Raw genomic sequence first — 23,640 nt, forward strand, 5'->3', positions numbered from 1 at the left:
CTCTTTTTAATCCCGTTCCTTCTTGCGCTGATATTGTTTCGAGATCTTGCAAGGACGAAGTTGGATAACCTTTCATAAAGCTCTAATACCATTTTCTACTGGATATCTGTTTTTATTTAATGGAGCTATGCGGCAGATGATATTTCTCAGCTAGTTGGTAAGTAAGTTTCCTTGAATCCGAAGAAACTGGACTCTAAATTAATTAAATGCTGTGCGATTACATCTTTCATCTCTGCGGTCAAATCATTAATTCTTCCAAACTGTGATGTTTAATTTAAACCCTTCCAAAGATGACGCATTGTAGGCTTTGTATATTACGTGTTCTATACACTTAATTAAATCTAATTCCGCTGTTCCGATCTTTCAGTAAAGTTTCTTCCGCATCCTCTTGCTTCCACATATTGTACGTTCTCTTCCTCATACTGATCAGCTGAAAAATATAATTATTATTTGGTACGTACTCGTAAGAGCCGTGATGTTGTTGTTGTTGTCTTCAATCCTGAGACTGGTTTGTTGCAGCTCTCTATGCTACTCTATCCTGTGCAAGCTTCTTCATCTCCCAGTACCTACTGCAACCTACATCCTTCTGAATCGGCTTCGTGTATTCATCTCTTGGTTTCCCTCTACGATTTTTACCCTCCACGCTGCACTCCAATACTAAATTGGTGATCCCTTGATGCCTCAGAACATGTCCTACCAACCGATGCCTTCTTCTAGCCGAGTTGTGCCACAAACTCCTCTTCTCCCCAATTCCATTCAGTACCTCCACATTAGTTATATGATCTACCCATCTAATGTTCAGCATTCTTCTGTAGTACCACATTTCGAAAGCTTCTATTCTCTACTTGTCTAAACTATTTATCGTCCATGTTTCACTTCCATACATGGCTACACTCCATACAAATACTTTCAGATACGACTTCAAATGGTTCAAATGTCTCTGAGCACTATGGGACTTAACATCTACGGTCATCAGTCCCCTAGAACTTAGAACTACTTAAACCTAACTAACCTAAGGACAGCACACAACACCCAGCCATCACGAGGCAGAGAAAATCCCTGACCCCGCCGGGAATCGAACCCGGGAACCCGGGCGTGGGAAGCGAGAACGCTACCGCACGACCACGAGATGGAAACGACCTCCTGACACTTAAATCTATACTCGATGTTAACAAATTCCTCTTCTTCAGAAACGCTTTCCTTGCCATTGCCAGTCTACATTTTATATCCTCTCTACTTTGACCATCATCAGTTAATTTGCTCCCCAAATAGCCAAACTCCTTTACTACTTTAAGAGTCTCATTTCCTAATCTAATTCCCTCAGCATCACCCGATTTAATTCGACTACATTCCATTATCCTCGTTTTGCTTTTGTTGATGTTCATCTTATACCCTCCTTTCAAGACACTGTCCATTCCTTTCAACTGCTCTTCCAAGTCCTTTGCTGTCTCTGACAGAATTACAATGTCATCGGCAAACCTCAAAGTTTTTATTTCTGCTTCATGGCTTTAATACCTACACCGAACTTTTGTTTTGTTTCCTTTACAGCTTGCTCAATATACAGATTGAATAGCATCGGGGAGAGGCTACAACCCTGTCTCACTCCCTTCACAACCACTGCTTCCCTTTCATGTTCCTCGACTCTTATAACTGCCATCTGGTTTCAGCACAAATTGTATATGGCCTTTCGCTCCCTGTATTTTACCCCTGCCACCTTCAGAATTTGAAACAGAGTATTCCAGTCAACATTGTCCAAAGCTTTTTCTGAGCCTACAAATGCTAGAAACGTAGGTTTGTCTTTCCTTAATCTTTCTTCTAAGATAAGCCGTAGGGTCAGTATTGCCTCACGTGTTCCAACAATTCTACGGTATCCAAACTGATCTTCCCCGAGGTCAGCTTCTACAAGTTTTTCCATGGTCTGTAAAGAATTCGCGTTAGTATTTTGCAGGTGTGACTTATTAAACTGATAGTTCGGTAATTTTCACATGTGTCAACACCTGCTTTCTTTGGGATTGGAATTACTATATTTTTCTTGAAGCCTGAGGGAATTTCGCCTGTCTCATACATCTTGCTCAGCAGATGGTAGAGTTTTGTTAGGCCTGGCTCTCCCAAGGCTGTCAGTAGTTCTAATGGAATGTTGTCTACTCCCGGGGCCATGTTTTGGCTTAGGTCTTTCAGTGCTCTATCAAACTCTTCACGCAGTATCATATCTCCCATTTCATCTTCATCTACCTCCTCTTCCATTTCCATAATATTGTCCTCAAGAACATCGCCCCTGTATAGACCCTCTATATATTCCTTCCACCTTTCCGCTTTCCCTTATTTGCTTAGAACTGGGGTTCCATCTGAGCTGTTGATATTCATGCAAGTGGTTCTCTTTTCTCCAAAGGTCTCTTTAATTTTCCTGTAGGCAGTATCTATCTTACCCCTCGTGAGATAAGCCTCTACTTCCTTACATTTGTCCTCTAGCCATCCCTGCTTAGCCGTTTTGCACTTCCTGTCGATCTCATTTTAGAGACGTTTGTTTTCCTTTTTGCCTGCTTCACTTACTGCATATTTGTATTTTCTCCTTTCATCAATTAAATTCAGTATCTCTTCTGTTACCCAAGGCTTTCTACTAGCCTTCGTCTTTTTACCTACTTGATCCTCTGCTGCCTTCACTATTTCATCCCTCAAATCCACCCATTCTTCTTCTTCTATATTTCTTTCCCCCATTCCTGTCAATTGTTCCCTTATGCACGCCCTGAAACTCTGGCTCTTTCAGTTTATCCAGGTCCCATCTCCTTAAATTCCCACCTTTTTGCAGTTTCTTCAGTTTTAATCTACAGTTCATAACCAATAGATTGTGGTCATAGTCAACATCTGCCCCTGTAAATGTCTTACAATTTAAAATCTGGTTCTTAAATCTCTGTCTTATCATTATATAATCTGTCTGAAACCTTTGAGTATCTCCAGGGTTCTTCCACGTATACAACCTTCTTTCATGATTCTTGAATCAGGTGTTGGTTATGATTAAGTTCCGCTCTGTACAAAATTCTACCAGGCGGCTTCCTCTTTCATTTCTTAGTCATACTACAGTAGTACATGTTTATATGCAAACTAGCTCTGCAAAAATCGAAGAAATGTAGTAGGTGAATATGGGCTAAGAAGAGCCGTGATGCAAAATATTATTTCGTCATCAAATTCATCTCTGAAAATGCCTACGAACGAGAGAGATAATTCCATAAAAATGGCGAAACTAACTTGTTTGTTAATTTTCTTTCGCGTCAGCCAATGCTCCGCTCACCTGTGTTTGATTACTCGCATGACCATTTTGTTCACTTTTACGCCACTTGACGTCGCAGTTTAGAAACATTGGATTGGATATTATAGGAATATGGCGAGGCTGTGGTACGACTAATGCAGCTTGACGCAATATTTTTTTTCGTATACCGATGTTCTTAGGGGATTTCTTATTAAGTTAGGCAATGGAAGGGCGTAATATTAATTGGATTATTACAACTGGGTTTCACAACATGTGTGGATAGTATTTTCACATATTACAATATTTTCCAATTCTCATATTCTTAAATTTCATTTTCACATCAGATCTTACATTAATTCTTACCCCCATTCTTATATTTTATTCATATATTAACTATTACATATTACTTTTATGTTTATTTTTTGGAGATCTGGTGCATTCCCATGGATGTCACCGATCACAGAAAGATTGAAAATATAGAAATTCCGAACACCATGAGCATAGTTCACATGGAGGTTTCCCACAGCCACATTTTCTGGTATGGATCTCACCCAGGAAAGAATTATCTATAACAGTACTGAAGTTTTCACGTACTTGCAATGATTATGCGGCAATCCACGCATAAGGAGTCTTTTTCCGAAAACTGGAGCTTTCAATTGAACGAAACAATTTCACGATTTTTTAATTGCGTCGTTTCTAGTTGCGATACCCTTTCGTTGTGCAATGAGCATAGAACAATTTTCCACTTTTATTTGTCATAAAAGTACATCGTCAGAGGGTTGACGGAGCGGCATACGCTTCGGAGGAATTGCTTTCAACGAACAGGCTGGTATACTACCTTCGTCCACGAATTTTTCGTCTTACAATTAAGGATCGCTCTGTCCACTCCACGAATCAATCATTTGTTGGCCTACCGAAATCCAACTCAAGGGGAAGGTTGTGCAAGCTTTCGCATGTGAAAAAATTGAGGACGAGATCTTTACAACCCCAAGCAAATGGAAGAATAGAGAACGTGCATAGAACTACAGGCAAGATTCGAGGATGCTGTATGGACGCACACCACTTCAATTGCGATGTTTATTCAACGTATGTGGTCTCAGCATACAACTCAAAACAGCATACATGTACAGTACTGCCCTTCTTAGGTAGTATATGATCGTAAGATACCATCACCGTTCGACATGTTAAAAAACAAAAGGTGTAAGACAGGAGAAACTGTTAAAGAGTTCGCGAGACTAATAAAGGAAATACGGGACAGAGTGCGCAATCTTAGTACCAGAACGCTAGACGTTCTCGCTTCCCACGCCCGGGTTCTCGGGTTCGATTCCCGGCGGGGTCAGGGATTTTCTCTGCCTCGTGATGACTGGGTGTTGTGTGCTGTCCTTAGGCTAGTTAGGTTTAAGTAGTTCTAAGTTCTAGGGGACTGTGACCATAGGTGTTAAGTCCCATAGTGCTCAGAGCCAGGACGCTAGAAAAGCAAGAAGAAGCAGGAAGCCACTCAGCAAGAATTCCGCAATACAAGGCTGGCCAATGGGTAATTTAACCGGCTTATTGTACTCCAAACACGAATATGAGACAATTTTTTGACAACTACGAAGGGCTATGTCAAGTTGTGGAAACTACGTCATCAGTCACTGTCACGATTCATTTGCGGCGAGGACGACAGTTGTACATGTGGGACGTTTGGAATAGTTTCGAGGGATTCCGGAAGTTATTCCAGTATTTATAGATTAGAACCGGAAGGAAAAGTGAAAAGCATGGTACAGGAGAGCAAGCGTGAAGTTTTGGACGAGTCAATGACAACAAGTCCGTATGCATTAAGTCCTACGAGGTAAGCGTGGAGTTACGGTTTCTGTTTGAAGGTGTGAGCGTAGCATAAGGTATACTGTAGGCGAGGTGAACGGCTGCGAGGCATCAGGTGATTTTGGTGGGAGGAAACGGTAATGGGTATCGCTGGCCTCAGGTCAAACACGTCAGGGGACAGGATGTTGCGGATCATAGCCATGCTCAGATGATCATCGGAATAGAAACATTGTGGAACCTGCGCCTGGAAGGGGGACTGCTGTTCGTAAAGCAAGAAGATATGTTCACCAGTCAGCGATGGGCGATAAAAATGATTTTCAACCCATGCGAGATACGGAGCGAGGTGAGACAACGGAGGAAGCATTCGACAGTCAGTGGCATGGTGTGGGAAAGCGCGTAGTGATAAAAGGAATTACAGAGAAATGTGTGAGAAAACACAGGACTTCTGAGAACTTAACGGACTAGATGATACCGCGTACAAGAAAGAAGAAAAATTGAATCGATGTAGGGGGAAGACTTCTGTGTCTGGCACAGGTGGCGAGGAGGACTTCAGGATGAACGATGTGGTGGAAGGAATGAAACAGTCACTAAAATAATACAAGGCAGCAAGCGAGTGGCAAACGCAAGTTAGGAGAAAGATGTTTTAAATAGTACTAGGTTATTAAGGTATTTGACTAGGGAAGCAATGAACTGTGCGAAAACTGTAAAAGATTCAGTGAACCGGAAGCTGAAGTGGAAGTATTGGATAGGGAAGTAGCGGCAACGAATAAATTGCAGTACTTGGAGAATAGTGTGTGGGAAGCTCTCAGAGAGGTGTCAGAATATGGAGCAACCCGTGCGAGGACGACGATGAATAAAGCTTGTGTAACCAGATCAGTACCAAAGGGAGCTGAGAAAAGTGCAAAAAAAGGTACCACTAAAATTGAAATTGTCTTTAAACCTACACATGTAAACGTTGCTCTTCTATTTTAACCTAGCCACGGCAGAATCAAGGACCGATGGAGCAAAGCAGCGCATTTTTGTTTTCATGCTACTAGCAGAGGAGCAGTCACGGTACCAACAATACGTATCCCATTAATTGGTGGATATTGAAGTTCGTCAGTGTAAAAGTGCAATGGTTACTATTGACTGCAAGGTACAAGAGCACGCATGTGAAAATGGAAGAAGCGAAGTTTTAGAAGTGTTACAGAGATGAGGTTACCGTTTGTCTGAAGTGTAGTGAGAGAAGTTCAAAACGCTTGCACGGTGAAGTTACCGCTGGGACAGAAAAGAGAGAAGGATTGAAAAACAGAGATGACTAGGCCTGATTTGTCATTTCAACAGATTGAGGCACATTGGTTATACTCTAGAAGGTGATATTAGTAGCCAGTAGTTTCGAACAGGGGAGGTTCATGACATTCAAAAAGCTAGAGCTAGACGGAAGTGGATTACTGATACACGGGACATTGTGTGAAACAGCGGTGCCAACTCTGTCTACCTCGCACAATTTCGGGAATAACCCACCTGAATATTTCACCGCCTCGACTGCTTCGGTCAGAGAAATTTGGGAGATATTACCAGCCGCGAATCGGGCTATGTTGAACCAGACTTTAGGATCCGAGTTTATTCTGTCCGTAGACAAAGTCATTAACGAGCAGGAAGGACAAGTCTCCGTAGAGACATTGGTGCAGCATATTATCAGCACAGCGATATACAGTACCAAAGAGAAATCACGCTAACCATAATTATACCAGGTACTTCCTTCGATAAGCGAAGCCCATGTTTACACCTGGAAGAAGCGAAACAAAAGACGAAGATAGGACCCAGCCACAGTCAAATCCCGATGGAATGGATTCCCAGAGTCTAGGAGGCAACAGAGAGAACTATGAATTAAGCTGTAAGGAAGTGATGAAGTTCAGGATAAGTAGTACATTAGAGAAAATAATTATGAAACTAATCTTGGGAAAAATGGAACCCAGCTAAGAGGGCCATCTGTCTGAGAATTTGTCACCCTAGTTTTGCATAAGGCAACCCAAGGGACTGGATCTTGTAGAAGAGGCCGAAAATGCAGCACACCGACAATATTTGGTCGTAAACGTGCCAGAAGTCACATCAAAGATCAAGCGAGTGCAGCCCAAAAGCATACTAATAACGAGCCATTTTGTGCTAAAGTCACTTGTTTCAGTATCGTAGCTCTACAACAATGAGGTTGTGACGCTTGGATGTGTCATGTAGAATGCTATGCTGTTCATGGGCTACGGTTTGCTTATGTGACAGAGTACTCCACCCTGAAACCACAGGAGCTCGAGCCGCCGCCACATCGGACCAGTACCTGCTGTGGGATGCAATTTGTTGGCCATCAGCATAGGGCAGTGTGTCACAGGCGTTACATCACCTGCACGCTTCCTGCTGCACAGCACGGGGTCACGAGTCGCGCCATCAAACTTCGGGCCGGAGCTCGTCGTGGCCGTTGGGGCTAGAGTCGCCGCTGACAGAGGAAGTTGCGTCACGCACCACCGCTTGTTCGCCACTGTGCTCTGTCAGCACTGTTGTATGACACACACACACACACACACACACACACATAAGCCAGCGTGAGCACGCATGTACCCTAGCACGCATTCACACACTCACAGGGAACCACTGGACGCCTCTGCCACGCTGCTACTGCCTGTATTGAACCAAGACAGGGAACTGTAGTAAAGATATTTTGGAACTTCTGAGTGTGTGTTTCGCGCCACACACGATCTCCCTGCACACTTTTGGCTCCCCTTCACATAAAAGGCTTCGTTACTGATAAGTACATAGGAAGAAAGAATTCATTAAGTTTAAATTTATATATAAATTGTTAACAAGTTCCCATTTACCCTAACAGATTTTTTTGTTATTGCCAACCTAAATTGTGTATCCTGTCTACTTCCGCCATCGCACTTATTTTTCTACGTAAAGAGAAACTATTACCTTCAGTGTCTCATTACATGCTCTGTCTGGCATAAGACCTGCGTTATCGGCATCCCTCATAGTTTTCGTTTCTGCTCGGTCTTCCCACTTTGTCATTGCTTTTCTTTTCAGCATGCTCAGTGCTCGTATTTAGTAACTTTGGGGATAGGCTACAACACTGTCACACTCCTCTCTCAACTAATGGTTTCTTTCACGCCATTCAGTTCTACAGTATGGTTTATGTACAAACTGTAGATAACCGTTTATCTCCTGTATTTTATCCCTGATACTTTCAGAAGTTCAAAGAGTATATTCCAGCAAATATTGTCAATAGTTTTCTCAAAACGTGCAAGTACAATTTAATGTATTTTCACTTTTCTTTATCTTGTAATTCATATGGTCAATATTGCCTCTCTTGTTCCCACATTTCTCCAGAACACGAACTGATCATCGCCAAGATTGGCTTCTACGTCTTTTCCCCAATTTCCTGTACATAATTCGTGTCACTGTTCTCCGACCATGATTTATTAAAATGATTGTTCGGTCATATCCACACCTGTACGTATCTGCCCTCTTGGGAACTGGAATTATAACGCTCTTCTTGGTGCGTGAGGATACTGTGGCTGTCAAATATATCTTGAGAACGTTCCGGAATAGATATGTCATGACTGGCTCTCCCAAATGTGTTTATAATTATTAACGAATGTAGTCTGTTGCAAGACCCTTGATTCGACTTAAATCTTTCAGTGCTCTGAAGAATTTTTCCAATATATATGCTTCTTTTTCCGTTGTATATGCCTTACATATTTCCAGGTTTCAGTCTTCAATCCATTTTTTACTGTTGGGTTGAAAAATAGGCACTTAATATTGATACAGATTCACTGTTCTCCAATGTTTTCCTAATGTATCTGTAGGTCGCATCTGTATTTCCATAGCCATACATGCTTTGCGTTTCCCCTCTAATCACTCCTGCTTTGCGAATTTCACTTTCCGTTAATCTCATACTTTAGATGTTCGTATTCGCTCTGTTTTTATATTTTCTCCTTCTGCCCTACAAACTTGTATACACGTAAAGATAAACCAAAGCTATCAGTTTTCGGGAATAATGTACTTCAGAAGTTTCATTTCAGTTTCTAAAATGATTATGTTGAAACCCAATCTGCCATATTCAGTCTCACTCAACATGAAATGTCCTGTCACATGTTACCATTCCAGGCGCTCCAAACGTAAAATGGTCAGACAGACTTGCTGGTTGTAGAAGGTACTAGCATTACTTTGATTAGTAGCGCTCCCTGGCTGGTATCGGAAGTTTCTCTCGATGAGTTTGGATAAGCTGTCCGCTATCTTGACATTTTCCCCAACTCTGTTAATTTAACATACGCCAAAACTACAGAAAACTGGGGCGCAAAACAGAAAAATAGGCATAAAGGTTAGACGTTGATTACTAAAACAGCTCTTGCCCAAATCTGCGCTTTGCAGGACAGCAAAAAAATAATTTATACAGTTGTAATGTAACTGCAATGTCCTAGAAGGCATCAGTATCGCTCCATGACCCACACAAGTGGGCTGAAAGAGAAGCTTGTACAAACTCTTAAACATCCAGTTATTGATTATAACGATGATAATCTGCTAGGCCTTATTCAGGGAACCTCACAGCGCCTGAAAATGGTTATGAACGCCTGTGTTTGGCGTATCCGTGATGGTTGACTCTTTTATCATATTTCACCATCATATTCACAGCTACTCTGGCTGCATGCAGACCAGCACGGAGGTTTCCGTACCCTCTGTCTGCTCTATTGACTTATCAGCGTACATTGTCACTCCTATCTCTCCTCATCATTATCGCTCTTGTCTGAATAACATGGCAGGAACATCCGTTCCCATCAGAGGAAAATTATTTCTGTTCCATACCATAGTTCAACCACTTCCTTGAAGTCGTTCTCAGTAGCAGGAACCCGACTCTGCAGTAACCTCCTACGTTATATTAGAGAACTGGATGACATCTACAGCTTCAAAAGACATGTCTACTAAAGCAATATTAATGAATCCCATTGGCCCTGTGCGTACTCGTTACCCTTGCACATCCGTCTTTGTACTCAGAGTCAGATCTTCCTCATTTCCCTGTATTCTTAGCTAGTGCTCTCTCCTTGAACTTCCTTTCCCCTTAACAAGCTATGTTAGACAACATCTATGTTGTACACCTGTAGCATCCGTTTATATCTGCCGTCATAATTACTAAATCTTTAATGAGGTGGGGCTTTACAGCTGTAAAATAATTGTAAAACCTCATTGTAGATGACTATCAACTGTTTGCTTTTATGCTCAGTTCTTTCGGCTTCGTTCAGTAGACCATTACCAATCCCAAACCTAACGATCAGACAAAACCTCTAAAGTGCACAGGTTACAATATGCTGACAAAATAAAAATTATGGCGATAAATAATGTAGAAATTACTTACAAAGCATAATTACTTACAAAGCTTGCCACTACAACGTTTGAAGTGACATACTCGTTGTCGGTAGAAAAACATAACTTCTGTTACTGTTGTGGATTGGCAGGAGAGCCAACACCGGGTACTATAGGAAGCCGAAAGGCACGCGTTTTAGCTCACGCAGGCTGGCGTGAGGTCTGGAACAGGACAAGGAAATTAGACTTTAGAAAAACGGACGTAGCTGGTGAAATACTTAACTTTAATCCATTAATGATGAGTGTCGCTCTTGACTGTACATGACTCAGTATCAATAGTAACTGGTAATGGCGCCTTGCTAGGTCATAGCAAATGACGTAGCTGAAGGCTATGCTAACTATCGTCTCGGCAAATTAGAGCGTATTTTGTCAGTGAACCATCGCTAGCAAAGTCGGTTGTACAACTGGGGCGAGTGCTAGGAAGTCTCTCTAGACCTGCCGTGTGGCGGCGCTCGGTCTGCAATCACTGATAGTGGCGACACGCGGATCCGACGTATACTAACGGACCGCGGCCGATTTAAAGGCTACCACCTAGCAAGTGTGGTGTCTGGCGGTGACACCACAGTTACAATAAATAATCTCCAAAAGACACAGATACGTAGGAGACGCACACAAGACGATCATACATTTCAAACTGAAGGAAACTGTAACGGTCTTGTCGTAAAAAATAAATAAATAAATAAATAAATAAAAATCTAACAGCAAAGATGAGATACCTTTCACCTTTGCTGTTAAATTTGTCACTGCTGTTAAATTTGTCATTGCTAAGAATCTTGGACAAAGATCGTATGAGAAGGTCTGTAGCTGTAACATCGATAATAAATACATATCACAGGAGCATGTGGATTATTTTCTAGTACACCGATTTAACAACGATGTGAACAGTGAAGTGGCTTAAAAAACGTATTTAAGAAACAGCATCAACAAAACATAAGTATAAAAACACATACAGTGAGGTGACGTGTGGTGAAGAAAAGCTTTACAAAACATGCAATGTCAAATTAATAAAAAGTTAATAACAGCACATTGAGTTAACTATCTTTAAGCTTATGTGTCATACATTAGTGAATTGGAGAAAACTAGTGTTTTTTAATCATATCAAGAAAATGAGCGTGTAAGCAGTGTGGTCTCGAACAGTGTGGTCTCAAAGAGTGTCTTCATAATAAATATACAACCGTATATATAATGAAATGATTTATTATCACATCGATCTTTTAATAATGTAAGTAGTCTAATAGCTATTGAAAAACGTGTTAACATTTTCAAAATAGGAAAATTGTATGGGGTGCCTTATATGAACAAATGTAAAAAAAAAAGACATCGTATAAAGTGAAGTCTCATAAATAAAACGTTAATAAGAGGGTGCTGTAGATTATATATAAGGGTTCAATATACATTGGACATTTATTTATTAGATCCAGCATTTACTGAGGATGTGGGACGGGGATGGCGGGGGGAGGATGATGGGGAGCGGGCTGTGATTGAAATATTTATTGGTTACCAATATATGTTAAGGAAACGATCATGAGCTGATCAAGGGATATAGAACGTGTTAAAACACAAAAGGGATTGAACTGGGAGTGGAGGCGAGGGGGAAGAAAGAGTCGGGGGAAGTAAGTATTATTTACTCAGATTGCCTCTACAGACAAACCACTTTAATATTGTTTGTCATGTTAAAACTGTTATTTATTAAGTCACTATGATGTAAGAAAGGTATTGTACGTCTGAAACCCTGGTCCCATGTAAGAGAGAGCCTGGTGACCCTAATCAGCTCGGGTTGTATAGACAAATATTTTGCGAGACCTTCTTTAGTCCACATTTCCAACTATGATAAGGTTATCCAAATGTGAATGTAACTTCATCTTCTGTCCGGAGTATTGGACTATGCCTGGTCAGTATCCAAGAAAACAATACCAATCGCCGTTGTAACTGTTGTTCCTTTTTTCAGCTATTTCCGATTAAAAGCATCGCAAACTTCTGTATTAGCAACCAGAGGGAGCAGATGTGAAACCCACTTACAATATGTGATCAAAAGTATCCAGACACCTGATTGAAAACGACCTACGAATTCGTGGTGCACTCCATCGGTAATATTGGAATTCAATATGGTGTTGGCCCACCCTTAGTCTTGATGAACGCTTCCACTCTCGAAGGCATACTTTCAGTCTGGTGATGGAAGGTGTCTTGGGGAATGGCGGCCCATTCCTCACGGAGTGCTGCACTGAGGGGGGGTATCGATGTCGGTTGGTGAGACCTGGCTCGAAGTCGGCGTTCCAAAACATCCCAAAGATGTTATGTAGGATTCACATCAGGACTCTGTGCAAGCCAGTCCTTTTCATGAATGTTGTTGTCGTGTAACCACTCTGCCACAGTCCGTGAATTATGAACAGGTGCTCGATCGTGATGAAAGATGAAATCGCCATCCCCGAATTGCTCTTCAACAGTGGGAAGCAAGAAGTTGCTTAAAACCTCAATGTAGGCCTGTGGCCGGCCGGTGTGGCCGTGCGGGTCGAGACACTTCAGTCTGGAACCGCGTGACCGCTACGGTCGCAGGTTCGAATCCTGCCTCGGGCATGGATGTGTGTAATGTCTTTAGGTTAGTTAGGTTTAAGTAGTTCTAAGTCTAGGGGACTGATGACTGATGTTAAGTCCCACAGTGCTTAGAGCCATTTGAACCATTTTTTGTAGGCCAGTGCTATGATAGTGCCACGCAAAATAACAAGGGATGAAATTCCCCTCCATGAAAACACCACCGCCTCCGAATTATACTGTTGGCATTACACACGCTGGCAGATGACGTTCACTGGGCATTCGCAAAACCCACACACGGCCATCGGGTCGCCACGTCGTGTACCGTGATTCGTCACTTCACACAACGTTTTTCCACTGTTCAATCGTCCAATGTGTACGCTCCTTACACCAAGCGACGCGTCGTTTGGCATTTACCGGCGTGATTTGTGGAGCAGCCGCTAGACCATGAAATCCAAGTTTGCTCACCTCTCGCCTAACTGTCATAGTACTTGCAGTGGATCCTGGTGCAGTTTGGAATTCCTGCATGATGGTCTGGATAGATATCTGCCTATTATATACTACGACCCGCTTCAACTGTCGGTGGTCTCCGTCAGTCAACAGATGTGATCGACCTGTACGCTTTTGTGCTGTATGTGTCCCTTCACGTTTCCACTTCATTATGACATCGGACACAGTGCACCTATGGATGTTTATTAGTGTGGAAATCTCGCGTACAACAGTATGACATCAGTGACACTCAATCACCTGACCTCTTTATGGAGTACCTGGCAGTAGGTGGCAGCACAAGGCACCTAGTATGAAAAACGTATGTTTTTGAGGGTGTCCGGATACTTTTGATTGCACTGTGTACGTTTCTGTCAAGAAGAGCAGATGGAAAGAATTTAAAAAGAAAAAAAGAGAGGAAAAGAGAAACAGTCCTCCTCTGCCGTTCTGTCCGACACTTCTGTGAAAGTGTTTTTCTTTTGTCATACTATAGCCTATATCATAACGTCGTAACGGCACGATCAGTTAGAGTGGGTGAGGTTCTGTGACGCTACATCAAAGCGAAGTCCAGAAACCCACAGGGAGAGTGTGGCGTTTGTATCACGAAACGGGAACTAATAAAATTTGCAGTGGCTGAAATCATACTAAGTTCCTTTGTTTGCACTAACTTCAGTGCTAAAACTTTATGGTACGATCGTATTTACTTAAATGCCATACAGCATTAGGCTGCAGTAGAATGAGCCAAGCTGCACGTAGTGACTTGAGGACGCATCTCTCACTGCAACGTTTCTACAATTTCATATTGGCAGATGTGTACCAGTATTTAAATTAATTCAGTGATAACTGTTTTATTAAGTTATATTAGGGTCTACGCTAGCGACCTTATCACTACCGCCGGCCGGTGTGGCAGAGCGGTTCTAGGCGCTTCAGTCTGGAACCGTGCGACCGCTACGGTCGCAGGTTCGAATCCTGCCTCGGGGATGGATGTGTGTGATGTCCTTAGGTTAGTTAGGTTTAAGTAGTTCTAAGTTCTAGTGTTCAGAGCCATTTGAACCATTTTTTTTATCACTACCTATATTAACAAACGTCCGCTGCTCGTGGTCTCGCGGTAGGGTTCTCGCTTTCCGAGCACGGGGTCCCGGGTTCGATTCCCTTCGGGGTCAGGAATTTTTCCTGCCTCGAGATGACTGGGTGTTGTTGTGTCGTCTTCATCATCATCATTCATCCCCATCACGGTCGGAGGAAGGCAATGGCAAACCACCTCCACTAGGACCTTGCCTAGTAAAGCGGTGCGGGTCTCCCGCATCGTTCGCCTACGCTCTGTAAAGAAGCAAGGGACTTCATTTCCATTTTTTCCATATTAACAAAAGCTACAACGATCCAACTGCGCTCGCTACGCTGCCTTGTCATTGGGCTTTGGTAGCGTTCCCCAACTAGTTCACAAGTTAGTAGACCCCTCTGACAGCATACTCGTATATAAATGTTCCTTTAATGAATTGCCTAACAGTATGATAATAGCATTCTTATAGGTGTAAAATAGTGCCAATCGAAACGGTATGTCGGTTATAATACTCTGCCTGAGATAGAAAGTGAAGCACCCAGAAGAAATCGTCTGATACCAATCACACACACACACACACACACACACACACACACACACACACACACCAACGGCCCCTATGTAAGTAATTACTGCTCCAATTCTGTGACAGGCTGAACAACCTCCAGATGTTCTTGTCAAGTGTTGTGTGGTAGATGAGGGGCGTGAGCTTCATGTACTGAGTGATCACTCTGAAGGACAGGGAGATGGCACGTGGTTGAGTGTGATAACGTTAGAGGCAGCTGACAGATGCGTTAGGGCTGCATTGTGTGTGTCGATTTGGCCAGCTGATCCAACCGTGCAATATCTAGATTTGTGTGGAATTCGGGAAAGTGATGGAATATCGAAACATGAGGGACAGGCATTCTCGTTAAAGTTCCGGTCGACTACCGTGAGGGAGTGCTGCCGTACTGTGCACCAAACGCACTATAGCCCCTTCCTTCTGCACCTACCATCAGAGAGCAAGTAATAGACTGCTTGCAACATACTGTGTCAGTTTGCGTCATGCGTCAGAGGCTAGCAACGGGTTTAGGAAATACCATCCCTATGCGTAGGCTCCCGTTAACATCACAACAGAATCGGGTGCGTTCGGAGTGATGGACTGCAGAAGAATGTCATCACACTGTATCCAGCGATGAATCGCGGTTCTGCATAACATCGAATGACCATCACCGGTGGCCGCCTTTGGAGAGGTTAAAATCTTTCTATAACCTGACGTCGGTGACATCCTTGGTGCTACTCATCCTTGGTGCTCTTCTAACAATAACACTAACAAAAGACATCCTTTTAGCCTACTTTTTACGTAACAGCAGCAACAGGAGCAAAACACGAATGTCTACATTCAGTGTCACTATTTCATTTACAACCTGACGCAGTGAAAAAATAAAGAAAATTATCCAACTCCAAGGCCCCAGAAGGTGTCTAACTGAACAACATTATTTGACCTTACTTCTTTATTAACATTTCTCTGACCGGGGAGTCTCCCCATCGCAGCCCCCATAGATTTAGTGCTAAGATGGCCCAGTGGATACCTCGCCAGAAACTGAAAAGAAATAAAGCATGAAAACAGAAAAAAGTTGTACTGAAACGTAAAAAAAAAATAAAAAAATAGAAACAGTGAACTGTCAAGGCTCAAGATGTGTAATATCGAGCGAGTTGGAGCAGCCAGGAGTCGTGGTTCTGTGGCCACGGTGTTGAAATGCGACGGGGGAGATCCGCGTTCAGATCTCCATCGTGGCCTTTTTCCCCAGAATATTATGAACTAGAAGGTAGGAGACGAGGTACTGGCGGACGTAAAGTTGTGAGGACGGGGCGTGAGTCGTGCTAGGGTAACTCAGTTGGTATAGTTCGGCACCAGCGCCCGTGTTAAGCAGAGGTCCGATACTTCCGCCTGTGCGGCGTGTGCGAGTGTTTGTTTACTTGTGGACTTGCGGGCTAGTAACAACGATCATGGCGAACAAATATAGGAAAACTACATTACGATTCAATTTCTACAAGGACTACGAACAACCAAAGGCTTTAGCAGTCGAACGATTCATATGAGAGGAAGTAAAGATACCGCCAAACGATATTATCGGAATTCACCTGTACATTATTCGTCCCACGGTGTATGTTAAGATGGTAAATGACGCGGCGTGTGAGAGAATTCTACAGGCGACAAAAGCAGGTCTGCGATTTTGCCATAGTGACGGAAATGTCGGCACGGTAACTGTAGAACATGCTGGTCTGGGTGTACGGACAATACGTGTTTTTGAGCTGCCATTTGAACTCCCGGCTGACGAAGTTATCGAGGATTTTAAGCCATACGGCACGGTACATGGTCGCAGGGCAGAAAGCTGGACACAATTCGCCACGTACACCGTTCTTAACGGAGTGCGACAGATCACTATTGATATTCAGAAGCATGTACCGTCCTATCTGACAATTGGTGGTTGTCGGGCGGTGGTGATTTACGACGGTCAACCACGTACATGTTCTCACTGTGGCCAGTAGGGACACCTCAATTCTACATCTACATCTACATCTACATCTACATCCATATTCCGCAAGCCACCTGACGGTGTGTGGCGGAGGGTACCTTGAGTACCTCTATCGGTTCTCCCTTCTATTCCAGTCTCGTATTGTTCGTGGAAAGAAGCATTGTCGGTATGCCTCTGTGTGGGCTTTAATCTCTCTGATTTTATCCTCATGGTCTCTTCGCGAGATATACGTAGGAGGGAGCAATATACTGCTTGACTCTTCGGTGAAGGTATGTTCTCTAAACTTTGACAAAAGCCCGTACCGAGCTACTGAGCGTCTCTCCTGCAGAGTCTTCCACTGGAGTTTATCTATCATCTCCGTAACGCTTTCGCGATTGCTAAATGATCCTGTAACGAAGCACGCTGCTCTCCGTTGGATCTTCTCTATATCCTCTATCAACCCTATCTCGTACGGATCTCACACTGCTGAGCAGTATTCAAGCAGTGGGCGAACAAGCGTACTGTAACCTACTTCCTTTGTTTTCGGATTGCATTTCCTTAGTATTCTTCCAATGAATCTCAGTCTGGCATCTGCTTTACCGACGATCAACATTATATGTTCATTCCATTTTAAATCACTCCTAATGCGTACTCCCAGATAATTTATGGTATTAACTGCTTCCAGTTGCTGACCTGCTTTTTTGTAGCTAAATGATAAAGGATCTATCTTTCTGTGTATTCGCAGCATATTACACTTGTCTACATTGAGATTCAATTGCCGTTCCCTGCACCATGCGTCAATTCGCTGCAGATCCTCCTGCATTTCAGTACAATTTTCGATTGTGACAACCTCTCGATACACCACAGCATCATCTGCAAAAAGCATCAGTGAACTTCCGATGTAATCCACAAGGTCATTTATGTATATTGTGAATAGCAACGGTCCTACGACACTCCCCTGCGGCACACCTGAAATCACTCTTACTTCGGAAGACTTCTCTCCATTGAGAATGTCATGCTGCGTCCTGTTATCTAGGAACTCTTCAATCCAATCACACAATTGGTCTGATAGTCCATATGCTTTTACTTTGTTCATTAAACGACTGTGGGGAACTGTATCGAACGCCTTGCAGAAGTCAAGATACACAGCATCTACCTGTGAACCAGTGTCTATGGCCCTCTGAGTCTCGTGGACGAATAGCGCGAGCTGGGTTTCACATGACCGTCTTTTTCGAAATCCATGCTGATTCCTACAGAGTAGATTTCTAGTCTCCAGAGAAGTCATTATACTCGAACGCAATACGTGTTCCAAAATTCTACAACTGATCGACGTTAGAGATATAGGTCCATAGTTCTGCACAACTGTTCGACGTCCCTTCTTGAAAACGGGTATGACCTGTGCCCTTTTCAAATCCTTTGGAACGCTACACTCTTCTAGAGACCTACGGTACACCGCTGCAAGAAGGGGGGCAAGTTCCTTCGCGTACTCTGTGTAAAATCGAACTGGTATCCCATCAGGTCCAGAGGCCTTTCCGCTTTTGAGCGATTTTAATCGTTTCTCTATCCCTCTGTCGTCTATTTCGATATCTACCATTTTGTCATCTGTGCGACAATCTAGAGAAGGAACTACAGTGCAGTCTTCCTCTGTGAAACAACTTCGGAAAAAGACATTTAGTATTTCGGCCTTTAGTCTGTCTGTTTCAGTACCATTTTGGTCACAGAGTGTCTGGACATTTTGTTTCAATCCACCTACTGCTTTGACATAAGACCAGAATGTCTTAGGATTTTCTGCGAGGTCAGTACATAGAACTTTACTTTCGAATTCATTGAACGCCTCTCGTATGGCCCTCCTCACATTGCATTTCGTTTCGCGTAATTTTTGTGTGTCTGCAAGGCTTTGGCTATGTTTATGTTTGCTGTGAAGTTCCCTTTGCTTCCGCAGCAGTTTTCTAACTCGGTTGTTCCACCACGGTGGCTCTTTTCCATCTCTTACGTACTGTGTGCAACGGCGGATTACGCAACTGCCTTCAGATGTGCGGAAGCCGTCGCCGGCGATGACATTACTACCGATCACCTATACCAAAGCCCTCACTGCGTCCGCTGATGACCGAAATGACACAGCCCCTGTGGAAGATTAAGATGGCACTCTCCGAAACCTTGTAGCAGACGTCGGGATGACAGAGGATGCTGCTCAATCGGGCAACATCAGAAGACACCGAACTCCCACCAAGCACACCGATAGTATACGAAGCAGTTCCAGCCGCTACGGATGCTGTTCCGTCTGGAACGCACCCTGTGACGACAACATCAGTTTCGACCGAACTCCCGCCAAGTATAACGATGGGACTCGAAATACTTACAGTTCCTACGGATGCTTTTCTGTCGGGCAGCCGTGATTCCCTACAATATGAGGACACGGAAGGAAGATCACGCAAACAACGTTCCCCGAAAAGGAGCAAACGGCGGCGTCGCACGACATCTCCTCGGGATGAATCCCCTTGCCCCGACGACGATGTGTCTGTGGACCAAGACGACGCAACAGCCTCTACGAAAGAGTATGAGGCAATGGAAACTGTTCGATCTGAGCCGCAGCGGTCTGTCAAATTTACGGTACAGGGACGTGGTGATGCTGAAGAAGAATCACAGCCAGTTGGCCCTCCAGACGCTGATGCTGTGGCTATGGACACGAATATATCACTGCCAGGAAATATGTGGTATGACGATATTGAGGAGGCGCCGGACGTCATACAGAGGCAGCCGGCACTCACGAAGACGGCCTAATAACTGCTGAAGGTGAAGGGAGAGGTGCGAGAGAACGTCTTCTAACTCAGCCCCCAGCGCCGGTGCAGGGAGATGTTGTTGCGCCTCGACAGAGTGGGATTCAACGCCATGCGAACCGTATTGCGACATTAATTATAAATGATGTGCGTTCACCGGCCAAAATACACCTACTGAAGGAATCGATTTGGGCATCTGATGTGGATATTGCTTTGCTGCAGGAAGTCCACATAGCTGCACTCCCATACATCGCAGGCTACCAAACCTATTCGTCACATGGAGATTACAATGGGAGTGGGGTGGCAGTTTACGTGCGAGATGGCTTCCCAGTGGAAAATGTGTGTTATCTTCGGTCGGCCAGGGGAATGGCTTTCACGATGTTTGGGACATGAATCGTCAATCTTTATGCACCGTCGGGAAATAATCGGTGGCGGGAAAGGGCGCGATTTTATGCAGAAGACATTACCCCACTATTCCACGGACGTTATGAATGTGTAATAATTGGTGGAGATTTTAACTGTGTTCTCAGCCAGAAAGGCCAATGGCCGCAAGCAAACATCAGCCAGGAGTTGCGAATCGTTGTCAACGACCTTGTACTTAGTGACACGTGGGAATTACGACATGGAGATGCACCGGGAACACCTATGTGACAAGTCATTCGGCGAGCAGATTAGATCGCATTTATATCTCACGGGCTCACGCAAATGGTGTCCAGGACGCGGAACGCTGGCCATTGGCATTTGCCGATCACAGCGCTTACATCTGTACGGTGCTTCGTCCCCGTAGAGAGGTGTGGCACAGTAAGGCCCCGTGGAAACTAAACATAAAACATCTACATGATCCTGAATGCCGCCAACGGATCCTTGAAACATGGTCGATGTGCGAGCGAAGGGTTGGAAGGTATGCGACGATGCTTGATTGGTGGCTGACTTGTGCTAAACCGGCGCTTCGCCGTACATTCATCTCATATAGCAGGGAGATGGCAGAATGGCGCCGCCGTACGACAGACTTTTATTTTGCAGCACTGCGCGACCTGGATGATGGTCCACCGGGACAGGACATCTGGATCTAACACAAAAGGATAAAAGCTAAACTAGTGGCTTTAGCTCGGAAACATCTTCAGGGAACCATGGTGAGCGCCAGATGTCACGATACGATAAGGCACGAGATTCCTTCCATGCACCACGTCGTGAATGAACGAAAACACCGACGACGCGTTTTGCTACGGGAATTAATTACCCGCGAAGACCGAAGAGTGACTCGTCAAGCGGACATTGTCTCTGCATTCGTCGACGTACGTCTCCCATACGCTGACGGTGGAAGAGGCGGGAACCTTACTGGAAGCCATTAACTGTGAGGAAGTACATGATGCGATCGCACAAGGTGCGTTGAATCGGTCCCCAGGCATTGATGGACTTCCTGCTGTATTTTATCGAGACTTTCGCAACGAAATGGCACCGCGATGGACGGAAATGTACAACGGGATGTTAAATTGCGATGCGCCTATTCCACCGGCTCTTATGGAAGGCCTCTTGGTGCCATTACATAAACCGAGGCCAGGCAGGAATTACGGTCACACATTATTGCCCCATCACCCTGCTTAATGCCGACTATAAGATCTTTGCACGGTTGCTAGCTTCCCGATGTAGTATGTTAATTCGTAGCGTTCTCTCTCCAGAACAGACGACACCGGGTGGATCGGTGAATGTGCATACAGCTACTGGCGAATGCCGTGATGTGATAGCGCTGGCGGAGGAGTGCCGGCTTAAAGCGGCGATGGTGGCGGTTGATTTTGACAGTGCTTTTGATAAGGTGCGCCACAACTATCTGTACGCTGTACTGGAACAAATGGGATTTCCAGACCGTTTTACTGATCTCATTAGAAGGATTTATGGGGGCGCACAATCCTTGGTACAGGTTAATGGGCGTATAGCAAGGCCCATTCAAATTCGACGATCCATTCGCCAGGGCAGCCCTCTTTCGATGCTGCTGTTCGCGATAGCGTTGGAACCATTAATTGGGAGGCTAACAAATTCTTTTTCTGGGATGGAACTACGGGGCTACACCTTCAAATGTCGTGCCTATGCGGACGACCTCCTGCTGCTCGTTCGTTCTGAGGAAGAGGTGAAGACGGTCCTTGAACTGTTGTTGGACCACAGTGTGACGGCGGGTAGTGTAGTGAACATGAACAAATCGGCGGCAATGCCGGTTGGAAGGGGCCTTACGCCGAAAGAAATCAGTCCGTTTCCTTATGTGTAACGATTCCGCTATCTCGGCATAGACTTTACCTCATCTGTAAAACATACTGCGGCAGTTAACTACCGACGTATTTTACAGGCAACACGTACCATGGTCCGACATCATCTCCTACGGCGCCCTGATCCTTTGCAGCGAGTCGAGTATCTGAACACTTATGTGGTTTCTCGAATGGTGCATATTTCGCAGATCCTGCCCCTACCACTCACGCTCGGACGTCGACTTCAATCAGCACTAGGCTATTTTGTGATGATTGGATCGCCCCTCAAGGTGCGATACGCAACGCTCACGCTCCCTACGGAGAAGGGGGGACTCGGACTTACGAATGTTCACTGCCGACCGACGGCGCTCCTTCTAGCCACGATGCACAAGCAATGGCGTAGCGTGGGTGATTCCCTTACATCCTGCCTACTGGATCTCCTGGTTCCAGCGTCCCTCACACCTCCGGTGGCGGTGGGCAACATTACGCCACATTTTGCGCATGTATCAACATTTATCGTGGAACTTAGTTATATCAGAGACGAGCTTCCGCGCACGAGATCGCCATGCGCGAAGGATTTTTATGTTTGGCTGGTACGACGGATAAGTCGTAATGTCATTGAACTCAAACACCCCAGGTTGTATTGGCCGAAGATTTGGAGTCATGTGCACCAAAAATTCCTTCCTACCTTCGTTCGGGCACTGTGGTTCTCTATCGCTGTGGCAAGTTCAACACCAACCAACGGTTCCATGCAATTTTTGACTAGTGGACACTCCACTATGCCCGAAATGTCGCCAAGTGGATGACGACCATCACCGCTTAGCTTGTATCGCGGTGGATGACGTCTGGCTCCTAGGAAGACAGATGGTGGCTTGCCACCTCCGTGTGACCCCGCAACATATTACACCTGATTCCTTCTTACATCCGGAGAGTGACTGCTTTCCGGCGACTAAATCACAGTCGATCATCTGGGTCAAAGGTTGGGCGATCGCATACCTCTATGGGGATGCTGCCAAGTCGCGACTTGACTTTTGGTATTTCTTGCAGCAAGCCCACAATGAGGTTCATAGATGGTCACACTATCGGAAAACCTTTGCCAACTATCTTCAGGCAGGCTTCCTCGACCCCCCACGCAGTTAGGATGTGCCGGGTGCAGTCGGTGTGCACATTTGACAGCTGATAATGAACCTCACGCTTCTCTTACCAATCAATACGTAATGCATATACTATACCATGAAATGATCTACATGTTCCTTTTCACAGAGTGATCTTTATTGAAAATAAATAAATAAATAAATGAAAAAAAAATGTTGGTAGGGCACTTCCCCGCGAAAGGCAAAGGTCCCGAGTTCGAGTCTCGGTCCGGCACACAGTTTTAATCAGCCAGAAAGTTTCAGATTATGAACTGTCTGTCCTGTCACTGACGTTTTTATTCGCTGTGTTAAATTTTGTGTCTGTGTCATGGTGTAACGTCTGTTTGCAACAGCGAGGTGTAAAGAAGGGAAATACAGACGTACTTACCTCGTATTTATTCTACACAAGTATCGCATCCTATGAATCCTGCGTTCCGTTTTGGACGTTTGGCTTCTTGAATCCCTTTTTGTAGCGTAGTTCACACCCG

The sequence above is a fragment of the Schistocerca cancellata genome, chromosome 2, assembly GCF_023864275.1.
Source record: "Schistocerca cancellata isolate TAMUIC-IGC-003103 chromosome 2, iqSchCanc2.1, whole genome shotgun sequence".
Classification (NCBI taxonomy): Eukaryota; Metazoa; Arthropoda; class Insecta; order Orthoptera; family Acrididae; genus Schistocerca; species Schistocerca cancellata.